This window comes from Pleurodeles waltl, chromosome 1_1 (assembly GCF_031143425.1).
Source record: "Pleurodeles waltl isolate 20211129_DDA chromosome 1_1, aPleWal1.hap1.20221129, whole genome shotgun sequence".
NCBI classification, from domain to species: Eukaryota; Metazoa; Chordata; class Amphibia; order Caudata; family Salamandridae; genus Pleurodeles; species Pleurodeles waltl.
Window position 1 is genome coordinate 14272311 of NC_090436.1, and position 16402 is coordinate 14288712.

The window sequence follows — 16402 nt, forward strand, 5'->3', positions numbered from 1 at the left end:
AAGTCCCAGCGGACGGTGCCTAGGAAGGACAACATGGAGCACAGAGTCAGGCAAACCACAGGTACGTACAGACAGCTTGCACAGTTGAAGAATGGCAATGGGTTGAAAGGCGTGTATGTGTGGCAATGCAAGGCCTAGGCCTGTGTGTCACAGTCAAAATTAATCCATGTAGGCCCTTGAAATGGCAGCTGCCTGACCTGTGAAGTGGGACAATGGGATGTGAGGTCAATGCGCTGGTGGGGCACACCGTGGCGGTAGGCGGTCGAAGACCGCTATACGAAGCCGCATTGGTTAACATTGACGCCTATGGGTTTCAGGAGCCAATGACGATGTGCGCCGGCGGTCGCGGTACGCACCGCTGCGGTACGCACCGCCGCGGGCGTGACCGCCATTTCCTAGCTGATTGATCACTCGAGACCTGATCATCCACAGGAGAGGACCTATACTGCAAGTGCTGCTGTGAACTCGGTCTGGAAGAGACAATGGCTGCTGCGACTGGGGAAAGGGCCCCTGCCTTCACATCTGAAGAGTTGGAGAAGCTCGTGGATGGGGTCCTCCCCCAGTATGCGCTACTCTACGGTCCTCCAGACCAACAGGTTAGTACACCGGGTGCACATGGAATGGGCTATGCCTGTGTGGAGTGGGGTGGATGTAAGATGGTGGGGTGGGGAGAGAATGAGGAGTGCAACGCACGACAGATGAGAGCATGTGCCATATAGCAAGGTTGGGGGGGGGCAATCACATCTAACGTGCAGGTCATTGATGTTTGTTTCCTTTCCACCCTGTACATGTTAAATAGGTCAGCGCCCATCTGAAAGTCGACATTTGGCGTGCCATCGCCAAGGAAGTCCGGAACTTGGGGGTCCACAACAGACGGGGCACCCACTGCCGCAAGAGGTGGGAGGACATCCGCCGCGGAACAAGGAAGACCGCTGAAACACTGCTGGGGATGGCCTCCCAACCTAGGAGGGGTGCCAGTCGCACCATGACCCCCCTGATGTCCCGGATCCTGGCGGTGGCCTACCCTGAGTTGGATGGGCGCTTGAAGGCATCACAGCAGACACAAGGGGGTGAGTATCAGCACATTCTACTATCTGTATGCGCAGTTGAGGCGTCTGGGTGGGGGAGGAGGGCTGTGGGTGACATTAGGCCAGGGCGCTTTCTGTAGTGTAGTCCTCTCCCTTAGGCATGGCCCTGTGCCCCCGGCCCCCACCTCTGTAGGGTGACAAGTACAGCCATTGATGGTCCTGCATCACCCATGTGCGCGTTAGACGTCTCGTGACCTGTTGGCCTAGTCAGTAGTACTGAGTAGTGTACCCCGAATGCGCGGCTTAGTGCATGAGGCTCCTGTGTCTGTCCTCTCCGCCAACGGTGTTGACATTGCATGCAATCAACTTGGTCTTCTTTTTTCTCCCCCCACCCTTTTTCTTCATCTTCTTGTGCATGTGTGCATTAGCATCATCAGGCGGAGGAGATTTGGCATCGGAGCACGAGGGAGCTGCAGGTCACAAGGCCCCGGTGGGCCCAGGAACAGACACCGAGGGCACCAGTGATCCGGAGGGCGAGGGGAGCACCACAACGGGGACCGGTGGTGAGACCAGCGACTCAGACACGTCCTCGGATGGGTGCTCCCTAGCGGTGGTGGCAACATCCGTGCCCCCCGCCACTACAGGTACAGCCGCCACCCTGCGCACCAGCACCGCCCTCCCAGCAGCCCCTCAGCCTACGCTCCGTGCCCGGTCGCCCAGGAAGGCGCGCGTCTCCTTCGCCCCAGGCAACTCAGCCCCTGCCCCTGTCTCCCCTGCTGCCCTCAGTGCGGAGCTCATTGACCTCGTGAGGACGCTCATTGTTGGGCAGACTACCCTTTTGAACGCCATCCAGGGGGTGCAAAGGGAGGTGCAACAGAGCAATGCGTACCTGGAGGGCCTTCATTCGGGTCAGGCTGCCCATCAACGAGCGTTCACTGCTCTGGCCTCAGCACTGACGGCAGCCATTGTCCCTGTCTCCAGTCTCCCTCTTCTGTCTGCCTCCAGCCTGTCTCTGTCTCCTGTTCCTCAGCCTATCCCATCCACACCATCAGACCAGCCTGCACACACCTCAACACCCAAGAGCAGCTCATCCAGACACAAGCACCACAGATCCCACAAGCACTCACCCAAGCAACACCCAGATGCAGACATTCCAGCAGTCACTACCACCTCTGTGTCCCCCTCCTCCTCGTCTCCCTCCTCCCTCCCTGTGACGTCTACACTCACACCTGCATGCACCCCAACATCAGCCAGTGCTTCCATCACCATCTCACCCTCCAGTACAGTCCACACTCGTGCAGTCACCACCCCCACTGCCATTTACACGTCCCCTGTGTCCTCTCCCACTGTGTCTTTCACCCCCTCTTCCAAGACACACAAACGCAGGCAGCCACGCACCCAACAGCCATCCACCTCACGACAGCCTACAGCACCAGCACCTTCACCCAATGACAGCACACCTGACTCTCCTACAACCACATCCTCTTCCTCCACTCCCATCACCACTTCTCCTTCTCTTTACCTTGGCCCTAAAAAACTCTTCCTGGCTAATCTTAACCTCTTTCCCTCCGATGACCTACCCCCTCCATCTGCAAAGAGTCCCAAGAGCACCGCAGCCACCACCAGACCAGCTTCGAGTGTCACTGTTGTGCCTGGGTACTGGAGCCCACCCTTTGCCAGCAGTGACACGTCGATCAGCAGCAGGAACACATCCAGCCCCCCCCCCCGGAAAGAGGACCCGCAAGAACAAGGGCCGCCGTGCGAGGACTGACACGGCTGCCCCCAAGGAGCAATGTGCGCCCACTTCACCAGCCACAACCTCTAGGGGAGGCAAGGGCCCGGGAGCAACATCTAAGGAGCGGAAGGCCAGCAGGAGCGTGGAGCAGGTGGGCCCCACATGTCACATACCAGATGTGAAGGAGGACACCAGAGAGCCCAGGAGTCCGTCCCCGAAGGGTCCAGACACGTCACGGTCCGAGGGCGACTGAGCAGGGAGTCCAGCCCAGGTCTGGCTCCCTTGCCCGTGCAGAAGAGCACCGCTGAACAGGGCCCGCCGTGAAGATAGGCACCGCTGAACAGGGCCCCGCCGTGCAGAAGAGCACCGCTGAACAGGGCCTCGCCGTGCAGAAGAGCACCGCTGAACAGGGCCCCGCCGTGAAGATAGGCACCGCTGAACAGGGCCCCGCCGTGCAGAAGAGCACCACTGAACAGGGCCCGCCGTTGAGAAGAGCACCGCTGAACAGGGCCCGCCGTGCAGAAGAGCACCGCTGAACAGGGCCCCGCCGTGAAGATAGGCACCGCTGAACAGGGCCCCGCCGTGCAGAAGAGCACCGCTGAACAGGGCCCCGCCGTGAGGATAGGCACCGCTGAACAGGGCCCGCCGTGCAGAAGAGCACCGCTGAACAGGGCCCCGCCGTGCAGAAGAGCACCGCTGACCAGGGCCCGCCGTGCAGAAGAGCACCGCTGAACAGGGCCCGCCGTGCAGAAGAGCACCGCTGAACAGGGCCCGCCGTGCAGAAGAGCACCGCTGAACAGGGCCCCGCCGTGAAGATAGGCACCGCTGAACAGGGCCCCGCCGTGCAGAAGAGCACCGCTGAACAGGGCCCCGCCGTGCAGAAGAGCACCGCTGAACAGGGCCCCGCTGTGAAGATAGGCACCGCTGAACAGGGCCCCGCCGTGTCAAGCACCGCTCCGCTGGGCCCTTCCTGTCAAGCACCGCTCCGCTGGGCACCGCCGTGTCAAGCACCGCTCCGCTGGGCACCGCCGTCTCAAGCACCGCTCCGCTGGGCCCTTCCTGTTAAGCACCGCTCCGCTGGGCCCTTCCTGTCAAGCACCGCTCCGCTGGGCCCTTCCTGTCAAGCACCACTACGCTGGGCCCTTCATCTCAAGCACCGCTCCGCTGGGCACCGCCGTCTCAAGCACCGCTCCGCTGGGCCCTTCATCTCAAGCACCGCTCCACTGGGCACCGCCGTCTCAAGCACCGCTCCGCTGGGCCCTTCATCTCAAGCACCACTCCGCTGGGCACCGCCGTGTCAAGCACCGCTCCGCTGGGCACCGCCGTCTCAAGCACCGCTCCGCTGGGCCCTTCATCTCAAGCACCGCTCCGCTGGGCCCTTCATCTCAAGCACCGCTCCGCTGGGCACCGCCGTCTCAAGCACCGCTCCGCTGGGCCCTTCCTGTCAAGCACCGCTCTGCTGGGCACCGCCGTCTCAAGCACCACTCCGCTGGGCCCTTCCTGTCAAGCACCGCTCCGCTGGGCCCTTCATCTCAAGCACCGCTCCGCTGGGCCCTTCATCTCAAGCACCGCTCCTCTGGGCACCGCCGTGTCAAGCACCGCTCCGCTGGGCACGCCGTCTCAAGCACCGCTCCGCTGGGCCCTTCATCTCAAGCACCGCTCCGCTGGGCACCGCCGTCTCAAGCACCGCTCCGCTGGGCCCTTCCTGTCAAGCACCACTCCGCTGGGCACCGCCGTCTCAAGCACCGCTCCGCTGGGCCCTTCCTGTCAAGCACCGCTCCGCTGGGCCCTTCCTGTCAAGCACCGCTACGCTGGGCCCTTCATCTCAAGCAGCGCTCCGCTGGGCACCGCCGTCTCAAGCACCGCTCCGCTGGGCCCTTCCTGTCAAGCACCGCTCCGCTGGGCCCTTCATCTCAAGCACCGCTCCGCTGGGCCCTTCATCTCAAGCACCGCTCCGCTGGGCACCGCCGTCTCAAGCACCGCTCCGCTGGGCGCTTCATCTCAATCACCGCTCCGCTGGGCACCGCCGTCTCAAGCACCGCTCCGCTGGGCACCGCCGTCTCAAGCACCACTCCGCTGGGCCCTTCCTGTCAAGCACCGCTCCGCTGGGCCCTTCATCTCAAGCACCGCTCCGCTGGGCCCTTCATCTCAAGCACCGCTCCGCTGGGCACCGCCGTCTCAAGCACCGCTCCGCTGGGCCCTTCATCTCAAGCACCGCTCCGCTGGGCACCGCCGTCTCAGGCACTGTTTATGGTTCACTGTGCCCACCATGCCTCCTCCTTGACCAGTGGAGACTGTCATCCACCTGATGGACTGTGGCTTTGCACTCCCCTGGATGGTACAGTGGGCAGCCCACCCACTGTAGAGACATTGAGAGACTGTGGCTTTGCACTCCCCAGGATGGTACAGTGGGCAGCCCACCCACTGTAGAGACATTGAGAGACTGTGGCTTTGCACTCCCCTGGATGGTACAGTGGGCAGCACACCCACTGTAGATACTTGAGAGACTGTGGCTTTGCACTCCCCTGGATGGTACAGTGGGCAGCCCACCCACTGTAGAGACTTGAGAGACTGTGGCTTTGCACTCCCCTGGATGGTACAGTGGGCATGGTGGCTCCTCATGAATCTGGCGTCGTGGACTCATGTGGCTGTGGTGCTCCCCCCTTCCCTTCCCCCTGAGGTGCCTGTAGTTTTTACATCTGATGCCCCTGCAGTGTTCTCTCCAAAGGACTCAGGACTCCTGTGTGGGCTTTGCCCTTGTTGCGCAAAACTATGGCCCACGGACATGTTCAAATCGTAGGATGTGCAGGACTTGTTACTTCAGTTATACACTCATGTGTATATATTTTTTTTGGATGTAAATATTTTTCATGGTTGGACTATAATATTCTTGAGGTTTTTGGTACATAAATATTTTTTCACAATTTGATTTTGTCATAGCATTTTTTACAGGGGTTTGGGTGATGTCACTGTGACCTGTTGCTCTGCATTGGTGTGTACATGTTGGGGGGGGGGGGGGTCGCATATGTGTGTGCCCGTAACCCTTTCTTCCTCCCCCCTCCCGTGTGTCGTAGGTGCAGTACTCTCCGTTGACGTCTGCGCCGGAGTTCGTACTCGTGGTAGATGAGAAGGTAGACGAGAGCAGGTATGATGTTCAATTCGGGTTCCATGCTGTCCTCCTTCCTCGTAGAGTGCGTAGTGGTGAGCGTTTTCCCGTTCGTAGTCTGTTTCCGCCGTGTTTTTATCGGCGGGGCTCCCGCCCCGGAAAAGGTGGCGGATTGGTGAGTTATGATAGTGTGGGCGGTACATTGTCTGCCGCCTGCCTGTTGGCGGTGACCGCCGCGCTGTTTGTCTGTACCGCTGTGGCGGTCGGAGTGTTAATGTGGCGGGCTGTGTTGGCGGTTCCCGCCAGGGTCAGAATACCATTTTTTGGACCGCCAGCCTGTTGGCGGGTTGGCCGCCGCTTTATCACCGACCGCCAGGGTTAGAATCACCCCCATAATCCATCATCTGCAGCATAATCTGGAGATTTTATCCCCCAATTTTTTTTTATGGCTCAAACGGTTGATTAGATACTAAAAACGCAGTGACGCATGTTGCTGTGCAGTGGAAGGCCCATTGCAAAGCTGGACCGCTCCCCTTTCTGTTGCTTATTGCTATAGTTGGGTGTAAAACTCGTACTAATGAGGTGCAAAAAATGCCCAGACAGTGTTACCAATGTAAAAATGACAAAATAATGAAGTAATACTATAACAAGTGTGCAACATTATGCTGCAGAATTGCATTTTTTGCCTCATAACTTACTCAGCCCTGCCTCATAATTTGTCCGTCTCCTGCCTCCAGGGCCAGCTTTAGCGCTGGTGGCGCCCTGTGCCACAGTCTTTGTTGGTGCCCCCACCCCATGACCACCTCCTTGGATTCCATCACTACCACCCGGCAAATGTGCCCCTCATCTATCCATACCCCCATTTGCTTTAAAGCGCTTAGAAAGGCTGGCTTTACTAATCGACTCAGCTATCCACATACAATATAATTGTGTTCTTTGCAGCGGGAGCATTAACCCTCTGCGCTACTTTATGTGAGTGAAAACTGCCGCCAGACAAAACTCCCATCTATCTCCGTAGCAGGATCATTAATTACAAGAGGTGTCTTGACATTTTAATTGCTTCCTGAAGGCTGGACGCACAATGAACTTTTCAGTACGTGCTTTTAAATCGCAAGTTTCTGAGTTATTGCTAAACACAGCACCCCCTGAGGTCAGCGCCCCCCAATTCAGGTCAGCACCCGGTGCGGTTGCACCGCTCACACTGTCCTAAAGCTGGCCCTGCCTGCCGCATAATTACAGTAGTCCTGTGTATAGTGCAAGTGAGTGTCAGTTACTTGTGCATGTTACAATGAACAGTGAGGTCTGTGAATGGAATGTCTTTATATAAATATTGACACTGTGAGCTGCTGCTATTTCTAGTTGTACAGCACCTCAAGTTACCATATGACTCCTTGTCATTATTGCCACTGTGCTTTTGTCCCGGTCCTTGTAGAGGTTACTTCAAGGGGTGAGTCTATTTTGAGAGTGCATTCTGTGAGTTAGCCAATGCGGGCCTTACTTCTATGTGAAAAGGGAAAGCATGGCATGTACATCAAGGAACCTGTGAGTTGACTGCGGGCCCTCCGGGCAGTGACTTCAAAGGATTTGTTCTTAAGATGTGTGAGGTGTTGCCTGGGATTGGCAGTGCAGGCCATGAATGTACGAGCTTTGCATGTGCCAGCTCTGTGTGTGTTGGCATTCTGTGCATGTAATGCAACTATAAGCAGTGCCTGGACTGAGACAGTTTTGGCAAGATGTGTGGGGCGAGGAGGAGAAGGGAGGAAGCAGTGAGTAGTGTAAGCACCTCTAAACAACACTTATGAGCTGTCCATAGGATGTGTGTGTGTGTGTGTGTGTGTGTGTATTTTATCTGTGTCCTTATTAGTTCTCAACTGCGACACAGGAGTGAATACAATCTACATAAGACTGGTGGTGATAGTATATTGATCGAAGAACTCCCTCGCGGCCGAGCTAAGAAAGCACAGTCCGCTTGAGGACCGCAGTAGCTAGGCACTTTGATACCAGCCAAGCCCATGTTACCCCTAAGTCATGTTGGCAGAAGTAGGCTCTGTTGTCAGATGTAAACAGCACAGTTTCAGTGTACAGTAAAACACATATGTCTCTCTGCAGAGGACCACTCTTCATGAGCCTACAGACCACACAGACAACATCAGAGGTAGGTGTTAGTAAATGCTGCTTTATTCCATGCAGAAGATTGGAGCAGGTGAAGCAGAAGCATTTATACCGTGTACACCTGTCCAGGTAATAGAGAGAAGAAGAGAGAGATGGTGAAAACAGCTCAGCTATGTCTGGAATCAAGGGAGAAGATAGGTCAATGACTAAAGTCTCTCTTGCAATGTGCAACGAGTGAAGTAGAATGAATGGCAGACATGAGGGAGCTGGTCATTCAGGCATTACTCTCGAACCTCTTCCCTCAATGAACTTCCCTCAGGGTTTGTAAGGCTTCAAGGAGTTGACTGTGTCGTTCCAGCCAATGGAGAGATAGCTGTCCAGGTTGTCACCGGCCAGGGCCACGATGCAGGAGCCGTCGTAGTCTTCCTTCTCGTAGAGGCGCCAGGCTCCCTTGGTAACTTTATGAGAAGAGATCATGTTGTTCATTTCATAAGAATTCAGATTTGGGGTGGGTGATGTTAGCGTGGTGGCTTTGCCTCCATAATTGATGTGCTCATAGACGGTGATCTCCGGATCCCTCAGTCCCCCCTTCACCACACGCACTGAGGAGATCGCTTCAGAAAATTCGCCCAGAGAGTCGCAATCCCCCTCCTGGAACAAAGCAAAATTCCCCTTAAAGTCCTTCTCTTTAAAGACGATACAGGGGTTGCCACTCACTCTCAATGACTTGGCCCGCTGCAGGAATCCCACTGATGACAAATTTGGAACATCTTGTTTGACAGGCCCAGAAGATGCGCCTTTGCAGCCCTCTTCAGCGAAAAAGTGGATAGTTGTCATCCTGGACCTTTCTGTAAGTGCTTAAAGGCAGCAGACTCTGGTGCTTAGGCGCTGTGAGTGTTGTGGCTCTTTCTGGTCACTCAGGTGAAGGACAAACTGGTCTCTCTCAGTCGGTGTGACCTGGAGAAGAAACAGCAGCTGGACTCTCAGGCTGTTCTGTAATGGATAAAATTGTGCATTCGGTTAATATGAAATGACAGGGTCCGTGTGATTGACACAAGCGTGTCTCCATAAAGGATCATGTTAATCTACACAATCTAAAGCTGGAGCATTGTCATAACTCAAATACTGATGAGGAAAACTCATTTCAAAGACTGACTTTAATTCTGGTTTGTTCATTTGCTTAAAAAGATGTGCACATGACCAACGACAAGCCAATCATTCTACCAAAGCAGGTGAAGGGGTTTTGGCTGGTGGAAACCACTTACAGGTTCTCAAAAAATCCTTCACCACAGGTTTGGTAAAACATTTTTTTAGATAGGATTTTTTCAGTATAAAACATATATATATATATTTACTGCTCTAGCCCTGAACTTGTAAAGAAGGCCATAGATTACTTAGATGACAGTTACATACGGTATATAACCAACATAGGCCCTTAGCACATGTTTGTCGGCCTTTGTCAGAATAGGGTGTGTTTTTTAGCAATGACAACAATAGACTTTGTGGAATGCAGTTGATGAAAAGGGTTAAAGTGTTGTAAATGTGTATTCCCTTTAAGGAAGGCATGGCTTTCTGTCCACCTTCAACTTGCTGAAGCTGTGCTCATCACTGGACACCCACATACTCTCACAGTTTCACTCTTCCCAACCAGCCCCACTTACTCCATTCCCTGCATCCTCCTGCCTTTCGTCTTGGGTGACCTTAGCACCCTGTAACCTGGCGAACTTGGCGAACCTCACTTTTTTCAGTCAGATTGCGCTAATCCCAGCTCCCAAGCAGTGCCCATGCCTTGCTCACCGCAGACACACACGCATGCTCCTACAATGTGGCACCTTGGACCACAATGAGTTAGTGGGCACTCCTGTCCTCTAACTCTTCCTACTGAAGCTTTGCACCAGACAGGATGCAGGTCACAATGTTTCTTTTCATGGGTTATTGTGTTTTGAACATCTCATTGTTGACTCTTTACTGAGCTCTGTACTGTTTTTCCTCTTTGTTGCACAAATTGAATCCCTAATTTATAACTGACAAAGCGACCTCGCCTGTACTGGAATGTAAATGTCCTTTTCTGGCAGATCTACAGACATAGCCTTTGTATAATGATGCCCCTCGCAGTCCAGGGCACGCACAAAGAGATGTGAGGTTCCTGCATTTGGCTGTGATCAGGAAAGACAAAAGGTGAGATTCACCTCAAGGGTTCCCTTCACCTTCATAAACCAACTGCAGCCCCCCCACCATCTATCAAAGGGCAATGCTTCAGGAAGTTTAATCAGCACCCCATTGCTATCAAAGTCTTCATTTTATTTCTAAAGGGAGCCCACTCACTATCCTCCTCACTTCAGTGTCTGGCGTTGCACCCTCAAGTCACAGAAATGTGTGCAGTGCACTTCCACTCTCCGGGGAAGTTGTCCTGGACATCCATGTTGTGACAAGCCACAACCAGAGGTATCCAAAATGGATCCTTATGTGCCTTTATATTAATGTCATCCAAATTGAGGATTCATGACACTTCCACTCCAGCAGTTGGAGAACCTCCTTCTTTCTGTGTGCATTATTTACTCAAATATTTATCTCACACTGATATGCTTTTGTGGTTACTGCTTCCTTCAAGCACAGCCTCAAGCTCCCAGTAGAGGTGCCATTCAGTCACTTTATGCTTCCAATCCATGGCCTGATTATCTGACCTTACTGGTAGCCTAACAGTGGACAGACTCTTTCCCTGATTCTAGGGCCTATCACTATCTTTGTATACAAATTAAGAAGCTTCTCTCTAGTCTTGCATCCTCAAATTGCATGCTGTCTCAAAAAGCATCCTCTATATTCTAAATCCGGCAAGAAAAATGCACCTATATTCAAAATATCTAATTGTTGCTTCTCCATGTATTCTTACAAATGGTCTTTATCCTTCCTTTCTATTTTCTGCATGAAAGCTGTCTCTGAGCACAGACTTCTTAAAGTCACATGCATGTTTGCTGGAATATCTTTAATTGTATTTCTGAATATTGCCCACAACCCATAACAAATATCAAAAATGTTCTTTCTTTAAAACTCATACCCTGCAGTTTACCAAAACCTAATCACCACAAGCCTGTCACCTTACCCCACCAACCCTCTGTTAGAACACACATAATACCCTCCCCCAATAATGAACACACTGAACTACTATAAATATAATCTACCTCAAAGAAACAGTGCTTAATTTGTGCCAGTGTTTTCCGGTGCTTGGCACCAGCACTTATTTCATAACACATATGTAAGGCGGTCTATTATATGGTGGAGCTGTCATTGCATTTCTTGAAAAAAGGTGAGCAAATTGTTTAAAATTTACAAATACAATTAAAACAAAAATACCAGGGAACGTAGGCCAGTTCTAAAGCTATGGATAACCTAATACAGTTAAAATTAAAACATCCGTACACTGTAATGGCTATTAGGGGTCGTTGGCCCTGGTATTTGGGAGGGACGTAAAGTCGGACAAGCAGCAGTGGGATCTTGGGAACTAGCTTGGGTCTTGGCACTTATTATTGTACAAATAAAGCACTGAATGAATGCATTGAATGCTTTGATTGAGCACCGAGGTCGTTTTGCTGCTCTGCCCTACGCCAATTTACAAGATACACTGCATTCCTGTTCTTCCAGCCAGCGCCAGTGCACAAATTGGAGCCGAGCGTCAATGCAGGTATCCATGTGCCATGGTGCAAGGGTGTCTGTGTTGTTGGCATGGCTGTTTTTGTGCAGGAAGGGGCTCCTTCCTGCACAATAACGAGAGGTGCTTTCCTCATCCTATGTGTGCTGCAGAATGCTGCACATCTGAAAAGAGGAAAAAACGAGGAGAAATGTAAGGATTGTTCCTTATTGTGCCTGCTCTGGAGAGGCACAAGATTTAGGCGCTGCCCCAGATTTATGCTATGTTGTAAATCTGGGGCAGCGTCAACCACTTGGGTGTTAAGTGGGAATGCCCAGAGCAATGTCCAAGGATCACCTCTGTGATGCAGTGTGAGCCAATGCAGTGACCTGCGCTGCGTTGCCTTACACCATATCTACAAGGCCATGTCAAGTCGCGCAGGGTGGATATGGGACTGCACTGCGAGCCACTGGAGCCTAAAAAAAGTGCCACTTCTGTGGCACGCGAGAGCTTGTAAATAAGTCCATGGATGTCCAGTCTGTCTCCGGGCTTTCTTTATGCTTTGAATCAATGAGCTGATTGGCTGACCTTGTTGGTAGCCTAGCAACAGACTCTTCTCCTGATTCTAGTGCCTATGAAAAGTTCAAAATAATATTGTTATCTTCACATGCAGCAACTTCTAAATGTAGCCTCTCCTCACACCCCTGCAACCTAACAACACCTAATCCCCTCAGCTCCTCTACGAACCCCACCAACCAGCTGCCTGAACTCACATACTCCCTCCTCAAGTAATGAACACACTGAACTTCTATTAATGGAATCCACCACATAGAAACTAGAATGAATGGTTTGCTTGATTAATCCCAATGACTAACACTTGATTAAACACTAGCCTTTGGCTCTGGAGCGGCGTGCTGCCTGGCGCGTTTCAGCGCCTCATCAGGGGTAGTAAGCACTATACATACATGCAACTACTATACAATACCATGGCAATCTGTGCTCACCGTGGGATGAAGCAGCAACTTGGCTCTCAGGCTGTGGGTCCTGGCTGTCTCTGGGGACTCTCAGCTGAAGCAGGAGCTGGTGTCTCAGGCTGAAAGAGCACTGGCAGTCTGGGTCAGTCAGAGAGAACCAGATGTCTCTTTCTCAACACCTGTGTGTTTTTATACTCTCTCAGTCCTCTCTGACACTGCAGATGTGGGAGGAAGAGGAGTGGCTATGTTCCCACCCACAAACCATTACTGAGAAAACGATTTAAATTCCTTAGAAAAAGATGATGTCTCTTTTATGTACTTTGTAATACGCAAATGTTGCTAAAAATATTCCCTCCGGTGGTTTTAGGAAAATTCACTAGAAAAGTGATTTCAGAATTTCCACTGTGAATATACTGAATCAGTCAGTCACAGCGTCTTTTACCAAATAATCTTTGCCTGACTATTGCAGCCATAAACCTTACAGTATGAATACATCCTTCTGATGCTAAAGTGAACACATCAGCATTCTTTTAAAGATGTGTCTAATGAGTATTTGTTTCAGCTCTTCATACACACTCACAAGCAGGCTGGGTACATACACATAGCAGATAAGTTTCTTTATCCAAAGCACATAAGCAGCAGAGCTCCCCTGTACTTGAACACAAGCCAAAAACCCTTTAACAAGTTTGAAATTGGTATAATATGGTCTCAATTGTAAGACATTATGCTTTTTTGAAAACACGTAGATATTTCAATGGAGCTGGGGTGCAAACACTAAACGTAGCTCTCTTCTTAGTGCTGCTTGCAAAGTAAAGCAAACTCGGTTGCAGGCTATTATCCCGAGCACAGGTGAGATGACATTGCCTTTCTATGTCACTCATTAAACAAAGAGACCAATTCCTATTCGTTTCCTCCAAGAGGTTGTTTTAGGGGGACAGCTCCTCACGAGTAGCCAGCTGTGAGTAAATAGATGCTATCGGGACTCAGCATCAGTCTGCACCTCAGCTACAACATGACCCACTTCTCCTCAAGTTACTGCTCTGGAACCTGTCTATAATCTTAAACAGTGACCCCATTAATTTGTATTTTTTTTGAGAATCCAGTACATTCCCCTCTATAAAGTAATAACCATAACCAAGTACAAAGTTCCTTTTGGGCCGAAAAACCGATTATGTTGGGGATGAAGACAGCATTTACTTCAACTGTCCAGATGCATTTTCAATTTGATAGATATAGATGTTTTTTTGGATTCATTTTTTATGGGGGGCATCGGGCAGCCCCCAGATGGAGAGATTGTCTTAAAACATAGCAAAGCATACCTTACACAGGCAAAGAATAGCATGAAATAACATTATGTCCTACAGGATCAACTCGGTTGCTATAACATGAGCCAGAATAACATAAGACTTGTCTGTGTTGATAAATATGTACATCTATGTGTTTGCATCTGGTCCATGGACAAGAGAAGTTTTCACTGGACTTCCTGTGCTGATTCTGCTGTCTGCTCTGTTTATAAGGGAGGTTCTTGCTGCTCCTGGAGAGGCTGACCCTCAGCTGGTGCTCTGGGACATGATACAGCTTTGGCTGATCATTTAAATCTTATAGGGCGTTCAGGGGTTGATTCTGTACTTCTGCGTCACATAAATGTAACCACTGCGAGGTGGAATTGAACTTATCGACCATGGACCACTATGATATTTTATTACATATGTGGACTATTTTCTGTTTTTGACTTGTCTTCCAAGCTTTTTACAAGAAGTGCCATTAAAGTGTATTTATGGAATAAATCAAACTGTATTGACATTTGGCTCATGCAAAACTCTTGACCTTACCTGCTTTTCCTTCTTGTTGGTTTCTCAGTTGGAGCTACTGAGCTACTGAGACAGTGGCAGAAGGGATGGAAAGGCAGCCTTGCAGACATCATAGCATAGCACGCCATAGCATGGCAAAACATAACCTGAGGACTAATAACTTAACATAGAATGGCATGGGAGTTAGCATTTATGTATGTATACGTTTGATATTGGTATAAAAAGCTGAGGAGCGCTGGACAGGGTCAAAGGTCAAAAAACAGTAAATGAGGAACTGTTGGGAAAGCTGGGTTCTGAGAGTCTAAGTAAACTGCAACTTCGGTGGGACCATGTTGTTTATAAAGGTGTGTGGGAAGCTCTCTTCTAAACTGGAGCAGGGTTGTGACAGTCTTCTTAGAAGAAGACATGTTGTTCCAGATACTTGTGCGTAAATGGAGAAGTTATGTTGTCTTGTTTTTCATTCTTGAACTTCTGCTTCTCCAGTTTGATGGTGTCCTGGCATTCAGTGTGCCAAAGGTCACTCAGGATGGGGAGATTGTCACTCAAATAGGTGGGGTGCGGGTCAGGATGGCTTTGTAGATGCTGCAGCTGTTTTTAAAGATGGGATGGGGTGTCAGGCATAGCCAGTGAAAATCCATCAGCATGGGGGTGACCGTATTTCTTCAGGCACTTGACAAGATGTGCTGCAGCCTGTAGGATATCCTTAATAGAGGCCATGAATATGGGAGGCTATGGGAGGCTATGGAGCAGAGCGTTGCTGCGATCCTCAAGAGAGAGAACACATTCCAGATATATTGTCTGGCATTGATGGCTTCACTGTCTTCAGTAGAAAGAGCAGGTACCAGTGCTTGTTTTTATAATCTGTTCCTCAGGATTTGCTCGGTGTCCAGGGTAAATCCAAGCATGTTAAGTTTGGGTGAATGTTGATGGTTAAAGCTGTCTAGGTTCTTGCCAGGCTTTGAATAGTCTTTGCTTCCTATGCTTAGAAAATAATACAAATTCATTCTAGGTGGGATTGAGCTTCAGGTAGCCACATGACATCCAGGTCTGAAAAAGGTATCAGCAGTATTTGATGCATTGAACGTCTGGGGAAGGGTAAACATTCAGGTAGAGCTATCTGGTGTCAGCCTATTGGTGCACTGTGATGTTATCACTGAACAGAGTCCCCTGAGGCTATGTGTAGTAGTTAAAAAAGACAGAGAACAGTATGGAACCAGGGGGACTCCACAAATGATAGATCTATCCTGGGACCTGAAAATACGCAAGTGGAAAGTGAGTATTAATTGGATAGAAAGAAACAGAACCAATGAAGGGCATCTGGTGTCAAGAGACCATTGTTTATGATTTGCAGTGTAGCTGGCTCTCTGCTGCAGCATGATCTGAAGCTGGATTGGTAGTTAGCATGAGATGGTTGGCATTGGTGTGATCTTGTTCTGTGCAAAGGCTGTTTCTTAATTATCTTGCAGAAGAAAGGTAGGTGAGTGATGGGGCATGGCTGGCAGTCAGTACCTATGGTCTCTTCTGGAGAGGGAGGGTCTGGCATTTCTTCAGACCTTCTGGGAAAATACCTTGAATGAAGTATGATGATTACAGTTGAGAAAGCTTTTCTGGACAGGGCTTTCATGAAGGATGAGAGTAAGACATCATTATCATAGGCAGTGTCTCGTAGGGAGCTGAGGATTTCTGCAAGGTCAGCAAGAGACAGAGATTTGAAACATGAAAGATATTGGATGCAGTGTGGAGAGGTGGGACTCAGGGAAAAACAAGTTTGGTGTTGTTGATGTGTTGTTGGATTGTTTGTAGAAAACATTAATGGGCCATTGCACTTGCATGCGGGTATTGGATTGGAGTATGGATGCGCGATCAGTGCCCACTGCTGTAGTCAGTTTTTATTGATCATGTTGCTATAGTACTTGGCTTTGGCTCATATGTTGGGTTCTCTGTATGTTACATGGAAAGATTTCAGTTGTGTGAAGTCATCTATTTTTCCCCTATTTCCTTTCCATTCTTT